Consider the following 9493-nt stretch of genomic DNA (forward strand, 5'->3'; position numbering starts at 1 on the left):
AGGAACACAAAACGGCAGACGTGGACAGTCCCTACCGCCTCTCTCAGGCCCCTGACTCTGCCCCACCCAGTGCTCTAGGGCTCAGCTGCCTTCATCACCTCTTTTCATTCTTGCCTCTGGCGCCTCTTGCCGCCTGAAGTGGAAGTGAGGCTCCCAAAGTCACCTCACAGGCCACCCTGACCCCTCTCGCTCTGTGGTCCCTCTGTCCTGTGTCAAGAGCTTTCGTCTTCCTGATCCCTCTAAACCACCCCAGGAGCACTGGCACGGTACCCCAAAACCCCCAAAACAAAGAAACAAAAAACCCCGCCACTCACCTACGAGCCTCGGCTCCGCTAGACAGCCTCCCTCCACTCAGAGGTTGGCGACGTTTAGTTTGGCCCCACCTCCCAATATAACACTCTCTGATTGGCTGGCCTGATACCCCTTGGCGCATGCGCAGGGGTGGGCCAACATGATGCGCATGCGCCAAGGGGTTCAGCACACCTAGCTCGACCAGTCACGCCCTCCCCTTGAGGCATGGCCCACGGCCTCATTTCATTGGGCCCTGGTCACACAGTTAAGCCCATCTTCCTGTGTATATGTCTGTCTCTGATTGGATGCCACCGGAAGGGGCGTATATGTGCCATGGGGGCCAGTGGGTCCGATGGGCTGCTCTCGGGACATGAAACATAAGCACTTACACGGAGAGGTCAGGCGAGACTCCAGGGCTGGGCTGACCTATCAGTCAGAGCCAGGCGTTTACCCTGGGGCACAGCAGTTGAGCAACCTGAGAGGTCCACTGTGCTTTTCTCTCCAAATGGCGCTCTGGTTGCTGATGGCCCGTGGCTGTTTCTCAGAGGTCTCAGGTGTTCATCCTGTCCCCGAATAGTACACAGGGGCCAGCTGTTGGATACCGCACGTCCCTCCTCTAACACCCTGTCCGGCTAAGACCTCCCAGGCCCTCTATTTCTCGAACCTCTCCTCTGACGCTCCAGAGGTGTCTAGTCCAGTTCAAGGCTAAGGCCAGACTCAGGCACATCACATCACAGGCCCTCTTGAGCAAGCCTCCCTGGGATCCCCACCATCCAACCCCAGGGGCTGCGGTTCAAGCATTACTTGCCTAAAACCTCACCAGAAGATGCCCTTTCACCCAGTTATTCACTAGGTGATCCTAACCCAACCACACCTTCGAGAGCTTCCTTCCCTTCAGAAACCAGCCACAGATAGTTAGTCCCAGCCTTTCCGATGGACATGCACCCCTTTTTGGCTGGAAGGGCGTGCTCACACGCAAGGCAGGTACAGCATGGTCTGATAAGTACGGTAGCCTATCCAGGCTTGCATGCATGCCTGACGGATGGCCATCAGGCACGTCTCACGATGCACACTCTGCTCCCCAAGGGCTGTAGAGGAAGGTAGTCTCTGATTGCCATGGCTGGAGCCTCACCGTGGAGTCCCTTAATGGTCAGTCACCTTCACCACCCTGAACCAACAGAGTAATCTCAGATACTTATTTCTATTTTTATAGACATAAGGGTCTCATGCAGATAAAGGCTACCTTCCAGAGGATGCAGTTAGGTTTGCTGACATAGCACCCATGCGTGGGACCGAACCTTTGTAGTAGGAAGGGAGCTGCTAGTTCTTCCCGCCTGCCCGGCAGGCTTAGACCCAAAACAATCACACAGAAACTGTATTAATTAAATCACTGCTTGGCCCATTAGCTCTAGCTTCTTATTGGCTGACGCTTACATCTCAATTTAACCCATTTGTATTAATCTGTGTATTACCACGTGGCTGTGGTTTACCGGGTAAAGTTCCCAGCTTCTGTCTCTGGTGGTGGCTCCATGGCATCTTTTTGACTCCACCCTTCTTTCTCCTAGCATTCAGTTCAGTTTTCCCCACCTAGCTAAGTTCTGCCCTGCCATAGGTCCAAAGCAGTTTCTTTATTCATTAATGGTAATCACAGCACACAGAGGGGACTCCCACACCAGCCCTTCAGGTCCTCTATCAGGCTGTCTTAGTTAGGGCTTCTATTGCTGTGATACAATCCATAACCAAGGCAACAACATAGAGGAAAGAGTTTATTAGGGGCTTATGCTTCCAGAGTGGTAGGATCCATAATGGCAGGGAATGCAGGTGGCACACAGGGCACCTCCCGCTGGAAGCTGGAGCTGAGGGCTCCCATCTCAAACTGCAACCCAGGAAGTCAAGTGAAAAAGGAGGCTTTTGAAACCTGAAGGCCACCCCCACACACACACCCCAGCGACATACTTCCTTCCCTCAGCAAGGCCTCATCTCCTAGGCCTCTCCAAACAGCCACCAGCCACCATTGGATTTCAGAGAGGAAGGAAACTAAAGGCAGGAAGGAGACCACAGTCTGGCATCAACAGGTAAGCCTGACTCTGTTTAACCCAAGGACAGGGACTCTCCACCGGATCTATCAATCCCTGCTAAGTCACAATGTAAAGAACCTGGTCTGGGTGACCAGTTTGGGGACGACAATCTATTTCCTCTACCCCTCTGCCGGCCAGACAACAATGAAAGTAGGCCATTCAACAGAGCAAAATGTTACCCACTTACGCTACTTCACAGTCATGCTAGCTATTGTTGTTCGCGGTGTCCTGCACGTCCTGTCAGTGTGCAAGGGTTAAATCCAAAGGAGCAGAGCAATCTGTTCCCATGTTGTTGGTTATGTTAGTCCCAGGTCTGGGAAGATAGGGAAATATCCCACAAAGGAAGCGAATGAGAATAATCACAAGACAAATTAAGACGACCAGACTCTCAAGGCTTCCTGGAATTCCAGGGGAAGACTATCCTTCCTCCAAGGTGGGAGATGCCCAAAGACACTCCAAGTCAAAGGTATAAATTCCACAGGTGGCTCCCTATCCTCTCCCTCCCCAATTCCATCCAGAAGCTTCTGAAAGCGAACAGTCAGACCTCAGGTAGAATCTCTCAGGGGTCCCTCCTGGATCCCTAACCCAGTCTAAGGATCGAGACAAAAGGGTGCTATATTCAATAAGCGTATTATTACACAAATGAAGTATGGACATACGTATGTCCTCGGTTGGCCGGTTCCTATCTGTTCTTGGGGTATGTAGATGAAGCATACTTTGGACATATTTTTAATTGGCCAGTTCTAGGCTATCCTTGAGGCAATGCTCTCCAATATGCTACTGTCTCCTACTAGATGGCCCTTGTCACATATGAAATGTTTTAGCCTAGCCTAAACAGAGTGGTGGAAAGCAATTAGATCAGTCTGACCTGTTTTTCATTTCTCTCATTACCCGCAAAACCTCAGCACAGCATCCCCCAATATCTGATCACCCACCTAGCCATTATCACCCCAGTGCCTTTCTCCTCAGAAAGAGGACATATGGAACCAGTCCCTCTCCTCCCCAAGATTGCATCTCTATGATTGGCTGGGAGAGGGTGTTTCAGCAGGTGGGGCCTAGCACATGCCCACGTGAGTGGCGTGATGTGGGAGTGATTTCTTATTAATAAAGAAACTGCCTAGACCCATTTGATAGGCCAACCCTTAGGTAGGCGGAGTAAACAGAATGGAATGCTGGGAGAAAGAAGCTGAGTCAAGGAGTCGCCATGGTTCTCCCACTCCAGACAGACGCAGGTTAAGATCATTCCTGGTAAGCCAGCTCGTGGGCTACACAGATTAATAGAAATGGGTTAGATCAATATGTAAAAGCTAGCCAATAAGAAACTGAAACTAATGGGTCAGGCAGTGTTGAAAAGAATACAGTTTCCGTGTAATTATTTCTGGTAAAGCTAGCCGTTCAGGCGGCTGGGTGCGGGGACTCAGCCCGCCTCTCCTACTACTACAGAGTGGCACCCAACGTGCTAATGAACTCCACGTAAAACCTGAGAGGGCTTAAAAAGAGAGAGAGAGAGAGAGAGAGAGAGAGAGAGAGAGAGAGAGAGAGAGAGAGAGAATTTAAGACAGCTTTTTGCTGTTTGTGGGTTGCGCGCCACAAAGAAATTGTCCTGACTCAGCAGCAGGAAAAAACTGGCTGTTTTAAAATGCCGGCTTTCTGGGCTGTGCCGCCATTGCGATCTCTGTCTGGCCCCTGTGGGAGACAGAGCTTTTGAATGGAGCATTTGAAGTAAAGCTCTACGGCTTGGTTGATGGCAATGTGGACTGCTGTGTGCCTGGAACTGTGTGTGGCTCAGGGGCACCAAATGGCTCTGAGGCAGGAGCTGCTCAGCTCCGCCATACTGAACTGTGCTGGTCTCAGGTAGGAACTACCGTAATTACCATAAAAACAGCGCAGTTAAGGTTTAGACTGGGCAGGAAACAGGCTGTACCTTGTTACCGTATTACCTGTACATGGTGCAACTTAAGTTTTTAAGAACTGCTTAACATTTTAAGAAATGCTCCTGGATAGTAAAAAAATGTTACAGATTCACAATAAAACAGATTCAGACATAAAAGACCATACTGTTGGATGAATGTACGTAGGCTTGAGAGAGAGAAGAAAAAGAATATAGACAATAAAGTTAATGGTTTAAAAAAAAAGGTAAAGTCTTTAAAGAGACAGAGTACAGATAGTTAAGAGATTAAAAGAAATAAAGAAAAATAATCCACGTAAAAATGGAAAATTCACAGAGAGTCTGGATTATGTACATTGTGCTTTCTTTAAAATTTTTGACTCTAAAGGAGCTAAGTACAGAGAGACATTTCATTACATGGGCTGCCAAGCTAAACCAGAATGGATATAAGGGTATTACGATTTCAAAATTTGGGTCTAAGAATATGATGCTTTGGAGAGGGTCTTCTTTTGTTTTCACAGAGGACCAGACCCTGTGGATTTCTTCTATTACAATTTGGTATGATAGACCACGCCCTCCTGAAAGGTTGTTGTGAACATCTTCAAAAAATTGCTTCGCTCAACTGCCAACTGTATAGCACACAGGTTATACCATGAAAGACCTAATTAACGACGCCCCCATTCAGCAGGAAGCAGTTTGGAGAGAAAAAACTGCGCCCATATTCCCAAAAATTGTTTATAAATGTTCTTTTACATTTAAAAGGGGGTATGATATAGGTATGAATAATTTGCTTTGGTATGGATTTTAAGGTCAATTTTGTTATATGTAAATGTATTTTTGATCTTGAATAAGGTGTGATTGTGTAGTTCATTTTTAAAATGTAATGTATAATTAGGAAATATAGGTTGTTGATGGATAATCATAAATAATAGTCAAGTTTGTAGTCATGTTACTTAGATTTTCTAGATATATAGAGATATATTTCAGATAGGCATTCTTCATATCTCTCAAAGGCTACAGAATATGGCATTTAAAATATTTTAATAACTTAGGACTTTTCATGACAATGAGACATGTCTGCTCCTGGCGGCACCAATCTACTTTGAGAGGAAGATGGGCATCGAAGAGGATCCTTATGGAGTTTGATAGCCATTTGGGCAAGAAACTGCTCTTGCCTGGACTGTTGCATAAAATGGACACAGAGAACCCGCAGAGAGAGGACTGCTGAACTTGCCTAAAGGTGAGACGGTCTTTTGGGGTTCATGACTCATGAAAGAGTCTGCGAGACATTCTGCAGGACACAGCAGATAGTGACTGAACTGTCTTTGAAATTGCCTGCTTCATGGAAATGTCTGCTGGATACTATGGGCCTGAAGGCTGAAGATGGATGCCCCAATGGTACAGAGGAACTTTGGGTGACTGTACAGGCAGCGAGATGTCTCTGTCATTTTCTTGTTTACTTAGGTAATATTATATCCTTCTGGAGTCTTTGATGGAGTTGAAGAATGGATAGGTAGTTATAGTTTTCCATTGTTATGATAAAAGATAAAATAGATATAAATATTGTAACTGTGATTCTTGCTTAATAACTGTTTTGCTATATGTAATTTTATTATGTTAAAGTTAAAGCCTTTCTTTTTTGTTTAAACAGAAAAAGGGGAAATGATGTGGGAGTGATTTCTTATTAATAAAGAAACTGCCTAGACCCATTTGATAGGCCAACCCTTAGGTAGGCGGAGTAAACAGAATGGAATGCTGGGAGAAAGAAGCTGAGTCAAGGAGTCGCCATGGTTCTCCCACTCCAGACAGACGCAGGTTAAGATCATTCCTGGTAAGCCAGCTCGTGGGCTACACAGATTAATAGAAATGGGTTAGATCAATATGTAAAAGCTAGCCAATAAGAAACTGAAACTAATGGGTCAGGCAGTGTTGAAAAGAATACAGTTTCCGTGTAATTATTTCTGGTAAAGCTAGCCGTTCAGGCGGCTGGGTGCGGGGACTCAGCCCACCTCTCCTACTACTACAGTGGCGGGCTTAGCAGGCATAAAGGTGAGCACAGCAGGCTCATGCGTGAGCCATGCCCGAGAGATGCCTCAGAGGCATGCCTGCATGAGGCAGACCAGGAGAATGTGTGCTCACAAGGGAGGCTGTCCAGCACATAGACGCATGCATGAAGCAGGGACCAACAGGGCCCATGTATTAGATTCGAGGAGGCTTTCCAGGGCGTGTCCCCCGATAAGGGCCCTTATCGTGAGGCTGATTCATGGCTGCAATGCCTTCAGCCGCATTAGGGCTATGGTAGTCAGAAGGGGATGCACCTCCATAGTCTCAGATATTTCAATTCTTGTTCCCGAGTTGGTGTTGCTTTTGGGGAGGCTCAGGAAAGGTGGCCTTGTGGGCAGAGGTGTGTCACTGGAGGTGGGCTTTGAGAATGTAAAGCAGTGGTTTTCAACCTTCCTAATGCTGCAACCCTTTAATACAGTCCCTAGTGTTGTGGTGACCCCAACCAAAACGTCGTTTTCATTGCTACTGCATAACTCTAATTTTGCTACTGTTATGAACAGAAATGGAAATATCTGCATTTTCCGATGGCCTCGGGCGACCCCTGTGAGAGGATCATTTGACACCCCACTCCAGAGGGTCTGCAGCCCTCAGGTTGCAATCCACGGGTTTAAGGACTCTCAAAAGGTGCCATGTCGAGTTTGCTCTCTCTAGTCCTGGCACCAGCGTGAATGGCTGAAGGGACTCTGGCTAGCTTGAAATTGGTGTGCATGGCTCTGGCAGGCTTTGCCCTTCTCTCCCATTCCCTCTGCCTTGCTGAAGACTGTTAGATGACATTCCTAAAGCTAGCCACCAAGGTCCATTCACTCACGTGGTCACTTCCTCTTCCTGAGGTTGACTACCAAAGTCCAGCAATCAGAAGCCCCCTTTGCTTCACCTAATGAACATGGCCAATTAAACTTAAACCCCTCATCCTAACACACACATAAGAGAGAATCCAGTATAAGTCAGGGTTGTCTAGGTGAATAGAACCAATAGAGAAATGTACACACACACAGACACACACACACATTCACGGGGTGGCTGGAATTCTTTGAATGCCTTACCCAATTGGGTGCCGGATTGTCCACAAATGGCTTTCTGCATGCCAGACAGTGGGATAATTCAGTATCAGCTAAACTGACAAGCTGGAAGCCTCGGCTCAAGGAGAACAAATGATGTAGCTGCAATCCAGGCCTGGAAGCTCCCTGGACTGTAGCTGCTGTGCATCTCCATTAGATGGCTGGAGGCTCTGGAGTCTTGTGGCCATGAGTGATGGTGACGGTACTACATGCTCTAGCTCAGGAAGGATGGAGCTAGGCTGCCCTGACAGGCTTTCTCTTCTTTAATTCTGCCTGGGCTCCCAGACTACTGCATGGAAAATCCACACCCAGGGAGAGACCTTCCTGTTACTCTCCTGGAAATCCGTCCTCTCTGACAATGGTTCTAGAACAGACACACCAGAAGTGAGCTTCCCTAATCTTACCCTAGGCGTCTGTCAGTCCAGCCACGCTGACATCATAGACCAACAAAGACACGCTGCCTTATAGTTAGAGGAGACATTGATAAGCTCAAGGAAGTATCCTGGGTGGCCATCAACACAATACGGCATGAAGAAAATGCTGTGTCACATACAGCATACAGTATTTAACACATACATGACATGGCACATTCGCATGACCGACAAGCAAAGGAAAGCCTGTTATCCACAGGCAAATGGATGCAACTGGACATCACATAACAGCAAGAGAGCCACGCCAAGTGTCACATGTTCCTTTTTATCTCATAATGAAACCAACCAAACAAACAAACAAAATGAAACCCAGGGAGCAAAAAGTAGGATAGGCCAGGCTGTGAAGAGGTTTGTGAGATGTAGCATCTGAGAGCAGGGAGAAGGTAGCAGTATGGCGAGGCTGCACACCATCCATGCACATGTGTACGTGGGACGAAATGGCACCGCAGATGTCATTCCTTTCTAACACTAATGTTACTGACCATAAAATTAAAGATGGACAAGGATCATGGCTCAGTGGGTTAGGTTTTCCCATGCAAACCTGAGAACCTGAGTTCAGATCACCAGCACCCATGGAAAATCCAGGCACCGCAATACTCTTAAACCCTAGAGCCAGCATGTCTGGCGTGGAGGACAGAGTGCTGGATCCATCCGCAAAGCTCTCTGGCCACTCCGCCTGACAAAATCAGTGAGTTTCATGTTCACTGAGAGACTGTGTCTTAAAAGATAAGGTAAATCTGCAGACAACTAAGCTGCACGGGAGGTCCACTTTCTCAGCGGGGGCCCGCTGTGCAATGGTTGCCAGCAGCTTCTCACTGGGGCCTGGTGTGCAATGGTTGCCAACAGCACACTCGTTCAGAGTGACCTCACCCTGTTGCCTGTATGGGCTCCCCGAAGGGACCTTGGAGACAATCTTCTGAAGGCTCTTCGAGCTCTGACCTCAATGTCACCTCCAATCTAGACCCCAGACAGTTATTCGCTGTGCCCTAGGGAAGGAAGCCTCAGGTCACCACGGCCAGGGGTCTCACTGTCCAGGCCATCACGTCCACCTGAATCATGCCTCAGAATAAGGAACATCGGATGGAGGCCCTACGTAAAGCCAAGTTCAAGCTCTCCATGCTGCCAGAGGCAAGTGGTGTTATTAAGCCCCTTCCTCCCACTTTCTTGCCCTGGTCCTCCTCACTGAGTTCTTCTTTGTCTGTCTCTCTCAAAGAGGTGAGGCTTCACTAAACTGAATGTAGATTGATCTGAAGGACACAGTCGCTGAGAAGTGACTCGTTCCTGATGGCCGAGGGGTCAGCTGCATCACCAATCCTGGTCCCAGGGGCATTGGCGGGCCCCGCACTCCTCGGAGCTTCTGCTGTGGTGCTACCTTCTACCCTACTAAATCATGTTCAGTAATAAATATCACATCCTGTCTGGGAAAAGAGGGGTTACAGATGATACGCAGTGTCAACCTTTGCCCTACACAGTCACATACATGGCAGGGGTGAGGGTGAAACACAAGAGGAGGAAGGGAATACTAGGGAGGGAGAGGAGGGATGGAGGGAGGGAAGAGGGATGAAGGGAGGGAAGAGGGATGTAGGGAGGGAAGAGGGATGGAGGGAGGAGGGATGTAGGGAGGGAGGAGGGATGGAGGGAGGGAGGGAGGGAGGGAGGGAGGGAGGAGGGAGGGAGGAATGT

At 48.2% G+C, this 9493-nt stretch overlaps 1 pseudogene; it reads left to right on the plus strand.

The window, feature by feature from the left end:
* Positions 1–8547: 8547 nt before the first annotated feature.
* Positions 8548–8724, plus strand: LOC142841873 (small nucleolar RNA SNORA70; annotated as a pseudogene).
* Positions 8725–9493: the final 769 nt, after the last annotated feature.

Source organism: Microtus pennsylvanicus, chromosome X (genome assembly GCF_037038515.1).
Source record: "Microtus pennsylvanicus isolate mMicPen1 chromosome X, mMicPen1.hap1, whole genome shotgun sequence".
Taxonomy (NCBI): Eukaryota; Metazoa; Chordata; class Mammalia; order Rodentia; family Cricetidae; genus Microtus; species Microtus pennsylvanicus.